Raw genomic sequence first — 6175 nt, 5'->3', positions numbered from 1 at the left:
ACATAATGTTGCTAGACCTTCAACACTACAACACTGGTATCAGACCGACAGCGCCACAACACAGTGTTGCCAGACCTGCAGCACCACAGTACAGTGTTGTTGCTATGTGTACAGTATTCCCACACTTTCAGCCACAGTTCGTTTTTTTTCTTTTCCAGGATCCCAATGTATTTTCCAGGTCACAAGGCACGAGGTAAACATTCATGTTTGTATATTTCACGAAATGCATAGCAATTTTACAGCAGTGATTCGCAATGATCATGGCGCAGTGATTCACAAAGATCATGATGCCGTGATCATGGCGCAGTGATTCACAAAGATTATGATGCAGTGATCATGGCGCAGTGATTCACAAAGATTATGATGCAGTGATCATGGTCCAGTGATTCACAAAGATCATGATGCAGTGATCATGGTGCAGTGATTCATAAAGATCATGATGCAGTGATCATGGTCCAGTGATTCAAAAAGATCATGATGCAGTGATCATGGTGCAGTGATTCATAAAGATCATGGTGCAGTGATTCATAAAGATCATGGTGCAGTGATTCATAAAGATCATGGCGCAGTGATTCACAAAGATCATGATGCAGTGATTCATAAAGATCATGGTGCAGTGATTCACAAAGATCATGATGCAGTGATTCACAAAGATCACGAGGCAGTGATTCATAAAGATTATGGTGCAGTGATTCACAAAGATCATGATGCAGTGATGCACAAAGATCATGGTGCAATGATTCATAAAGATCATGGTGCAGTGATTCATAAAGATCATGATGCAGTGATCATGGTGCAGTGATTCACAAAGATTATGATGCAGTGATCAGGGTGCAGTGATTATGATCATAAAGATCATGATGCAGTGATTCATAAAGATAATGATGCAGTGATCAGGGTGCAGTGATTCACAAAGATCATGAGGCAGTGATTCATGACCCTGTTCGTGACCCCGTTCGTTCAACACTTACTTCATGGGCCACGATGTAGGGACTAATTCACCAACTTTATCACTTTATAAATGAAGATCAGAATTAGAAATTCCTTATCCTTGCCTTGCGTCTGTCTCATTATCATCACCATCTACCATGAGATCACGTTCGCCTTTATGATCTCAAGGTGAAAGCCAAAGGAAAATTCTAATGAGATTTTTTTTCTGTTGTCACAGTCGTTCACTCCTCAGTATTACTGCTGGAGGAAGCTGCGGGTGTCGTAGGTGGGCAGTATTACTGACGGAGGAAGAAGCTGCTGCGGGTGTCGTTGGTGGGCAGTATTACTGCTGGAGGAAGCTGCGGGTGTCGTTGGTGGGCAGTATTACTGATGGAGGAAGAAGCTGCAGGTGTCGTTGGTGGGCAGTATTACTGATGGAGGAAGAAGCTGCTGGTGTCGTTGGTGGGCAGTATTACTGACGGAGGAAGAAGCTGCTGCGGGTGTCGTAGGTAGACAGCGCTTAACGTCGGTGAGTAACTGCTAGACGGGGAACAGCAGGACCCGGGCAAGTCTGGACCGATTTCACGAGCTCTGATGAAATCCTGTTTTGTTTTGAGTGGTCGAGTGCATGACGACTCGAGTGTGTCCTGTCTGTCTAGGCAGGTGATGTGATCTGGTCATGAGACTAGATCTCCCTCACAGTCATATTCCTCATCCTCACTTAAGACTCATCATATTCATCACCTTCACTTAAGACTAATATTCATCTCCTTCACTTAAGACTCATCATACTCATGACCTTCACTTAAGACTAATATTCATCTCCTTCACTTAAGACTCATCATACTCATGACCTTCACTTAAGACTAATATTCATCTCCTTCACTTAAGACTCATCATATTCATAACCTTCACTTAAGACTTGTCATATTCATGACCTTCACTTAAGACTCATCATATTCATGACCTTCACTTAAGACTCATCATATTCATGACCTTCACTTAAGACTCATCACATTCATCACCTTCACTTGAGACTCATCATATTCATCACTTTCACTTGAGACTCGTCATGGTCCGGGCTGGAGCGTGTTGATAAATACCCCAACATTGACCGCTGGTGAATCCAAACCTCGGTCAGGTTTAATACATACTCCAACATACACTGCTGGCCCGGCGCAAATAAATCAGATTCGAAGGTAATGATGTGTGTGTGTGTGTGTGTCGTCCGACTCCCATCCACCAAGCGCATCCCTTTGAGGGTCGGTGCTGGGGTTGCAACATCGACGGAGCACACATAGGTGCCTTATTACCCACGCGGTGTCCATCGATGCCATTCATCATCACATGCCTTTATTAGCCACGTTGTCTATGCTCCTTACAGTAACACAGATCTCCCTCAGCACGGTGCAGTAAGTCCCGACATGCGTCTGCCGCACGATATTCTAGACCCACGCTTCTCCTGCGAAGAATTAACGCGAACGAGAGCCGACCTCGCACAAGACACTTCCGCTAACAAGCAGTAATTACATCAGTTCCGGTCACCCACTGTTAAATCCCCCCCACATTTTTTTTTCCTAGTATTCTCTTAAACTACTGCTAATTTCATGAGTTTTGCCGTAACCCAAAACCTGAGGGTCACACTCTAATGTTCCCAGATTTTTTACTCTTAGTCCCAGTGTTACACGGTCCTGCTAGACCTGAGCAACACAACACAGTGTTACTAGATCTGGGGTACCCCCCAACACAGTGTTACCAGACCTGACCACCACAACCCAGTGTTAACAGATCACCTGATGACCACAAGTCCACAACACGGTGTTACTAGACCTCTAGCACCACAACACAGTGTTAAATGGAGAACCACAGCACAGTGGCACCAGATCTAGACTATCAAAACAGTGTTACTAGACCTGGAACGCCAGAAGTGTGTTAGAGCACCTCTAAAGCGCCATAACACAGTGTTACCAAACGTAAAGTTTAATGCAGTGTTTTGAGAACAAAGGCACCACATTACGAAACACAGGGCGATGAAACCATACCACCGAAACAACACCTATACAGTGTTAGCACAGGGGGCGAAACTCAGCATTAGGAAACCAACAGTGTTCTTCCGACTGAGTGTTGATAAAGACGGTCCTCCGCAAAACAGGGATAAATGACGTGGACAGGAGATCCAGAACTTGCCAGCGTCATGAACAACACAGCGACACAGTACTGTAAACAACTTGCCGTCGGGAGTCGCTCAGGTGTGTAGGAAACGCTGATGATACTCATCGGTGCCTGATAGACAACTATGGGGGGAGAGGAATTACATATTCGGCAAGCAAGATTTGTGGTGAGCGTTACGTGCTACCACCTGCCATAGCGGGCAAAAATCAAGTCGTAGGTACTCGAGGGTAGGCAGGTATGTAGGCAGGTGTAGAGCATCATAGTTCGTTGCAAGGAGATAGAAGGGACCACAATAGTGTTGCTGCCACTTCTCGTCAAACACAGTGTCACCAGACACGTCGAATTATGATGACTCCAGTGAAGAATATTTGGAAATCTTAACTATTAAATTAACGGATTAACTGGCGAAAAGTTAATGAACTTTTAACTGACCCAATCCTGGATGATGCAAAAGACAGAGCAACACCAAGATCCAACTGTACCAGATCGAAAGCGCCACCATCGAGAGATAACAATCCCTGTCGACCACAAAGCGGTTTTGCTCCACACACACACACACACACACACACACGCACACTAACCCCGTTCCCACCCTACCCAACCCAGCCAAAAAAACCTGGGGGGATGGTAAAGGCTGCGGCAATATATATCCACCCTAAAGGTACTTCCTGCGATCACCAGCTCCAGACGATATAATCCAGTTACCGCAGGGTCCGGGGGCCAACGCTTGCGGCAGGCCGCCGCTGATCATCTAATCTGCGCTGCGGACCTCCAGACCCAGCACCTCGCGCAGCCCTGCGGGTGATAATGAGCCGACAAAAACAACATCCGTCAAGTGAGAGGTGCCCTCCCTCACCCGGCCTCGCCCCGCCCTGCCGGGGGTGTCACCGGTGGCTGGACCAGGTAATGTCTTCATTAACACGACGGTGCGCGGGGGTGAGGGTGGGGAGAGCAGGTTGGGTGGCTACTAGGAGGGCGGGTGAAGCCGCTGAGTGCTCGCTACCCAAGTAGATCCCCACACAGGGTGTGTGCCTTCATACATACAGAGAGTGACACGAAGTCCTCATACACACTCCTACAGGGAGGCACAGAGACTTGTCCTCACCTTCCCCCGGCTGTCTGTGTCCTGCCCCCAATCCCTAATCTTCCCTTCCCTCCTCCCATAGCCCTTGTTTTCACCTCCCTCCCCCTCACCCACACCCACTCCCCCCAGTCCACACCACAATCAAGAATTTCATGGTTAACACAATACTGTTCCGGCCCGCTGACATTCCCCTCCGTCATCGTGCGCTCTCGTTCCCTCGCACTCTCCTTGTGTCTTATTGTCCTCCGTGACAGTCGCTATTCCTCTTCGTTAAGGCGTGTTATATATATATATATTCTCTCACTTTTCCCTCCTCTCTCTCTCTCTCTCTCTCTCTCTCTCTCTCTCTCTCTCTCTCTCTCTCTCTCTCTCTGTACCGTTCATCATGACAAGAGCCGTCCATCAAGACCGGGGTCTTCGGCACAGTTCGGCCAGTCCAAGTCGTTCTTGTCCTTATACCGAGTCCGCTGTGCCACTGTGTCCGTGTTGACGACGGTGTCTTCATCCTGATACGGCTCTCGCGCTCGTCTCGGGTGCTGCACACGGTTGCTAGCATCCCGCTCCCTCCTCCTCCTCCTCCTCCTCCTCTTCCTCCTCACCCCTCAAGGCCCCCGCTAAAATACAGCCGCCAAAGCAATAAAGGCCAGTGGAGGGTATCAATGATTTGTGGCGGGATAATTCCTTGGCGGCGATGGCTCCCGTCGGTGGAATGGCAGGGAGGGGTTTGGTTCCTCCTTGGATATAGCAGCTCCCCGAGAGTCCTCTGGTGGGATGCCAGAGGCTTCCTTTTTTTTTTTTTTGGCATCGAGTTCCTGAGCCTCCGTCAGGCTTGTTTTACGAGTCTCTGGAGACCGCCGGAAACGTCTTTTGGATTGAAGAAGACTGCTGCTAATTCTGAACGTTCTCCACAAGCTTTTCTTTTACCTTCTAACTACACTCGCCAGGATCATGAGGGCTATTCCAGGGGATTACAAGATTCCAACTGGCTCTTCAAGTCTCAAGGTTCCTGTACGCTCGCAAAGGTTTTCGTAAAATAAAAGAAATTTAAGAAAAAAAAATGGGGTTTTCTAACACACATGCCAAGCCCGGGGGTTCACACGGGTTTATTTTTGTGATCTTAAGTGATGCTGCAGGAGTTTATCACGGGGGGTTGGTCGACGTCAGCTCGAACTCTCTGAGCTTCAGACACATTTTACACATAACTGGTACATCCACGTTACAAAGGAGGAGACTTGGGTTCCCTGGGAGAGGGTGTGAGTCGGGTACCGTCCAGTACCGCCCGTCACCCAGCACTCTCACACGCTCGGCTCATCCCTGCCCCCACACCCCACGAAGCCTCCTCATGTCCTTACACTATGTAACGTTTGAGGACATTTTTAAAAACTGTGGTCTAACGTGTCGCTTAAAGCTGGATACAGCAGCAGCAAGGAGCTAGCTGAAAGAGGCAGAGGCTTACCAGAGGCGTATGTGTACCCAGGAGGTTAATTATGCATACTACTCACAAACAAAGTGAAGTTGATTTACGACAAACATTCAAACTCCCCCGACGTGAGCCCCACCCGCTCGCTCTCCACGCCCCTCATACTTTGTCAGTCAGTTTCCCCCTTTTTTTTCTACCCTCTATTTTTTTTCTAAATAAAACATTCACCGGATGAATCCTTCAATCATCCTTTCAACTCAATATGATGAACCAGGCTTCCAGTATATACACAAATATATATATATATATATATATATATATATATATATATATATATATATATATATATATATATATATACAGGAGTAGACACATACCCCTCATATCTTTCTCAATAAAGATATGGAATTACTAGTTCTTGAAATCATAATGGCTGATCTAACCGACGATCAGGCTATCCAAACGAACAAAATTCGAGCGAAGCGAGTGCACACGTTCCTGGCTGGCGCGTGTGACACCGGCGTGTGAGCCAGGCGGTGGCTGCAGGACAGAAGAGGTGCGACGCTCGC

The sequence above is a fragment of the Panulirus ornatus genome, chromosome 56 (genome assembly GCF_036320965.1).
Source record: "Panulirus ornatus isolate Po-2019 chromosome 56, ASM3632096v1, whole genome shotgun sequence".
NCBI classification, from domain to species: domain Eukaryota; kingdom Metazoa; phylum Arthropoda; class Malacostraca; order Decapoda; family Palinuridae; genus Panulirus; species Panulirus ornatus.
The sequence above is the reverse complement of the archived record's forward strand: the minus strand, read 5'-3'. Positions refer to the sequence as shown.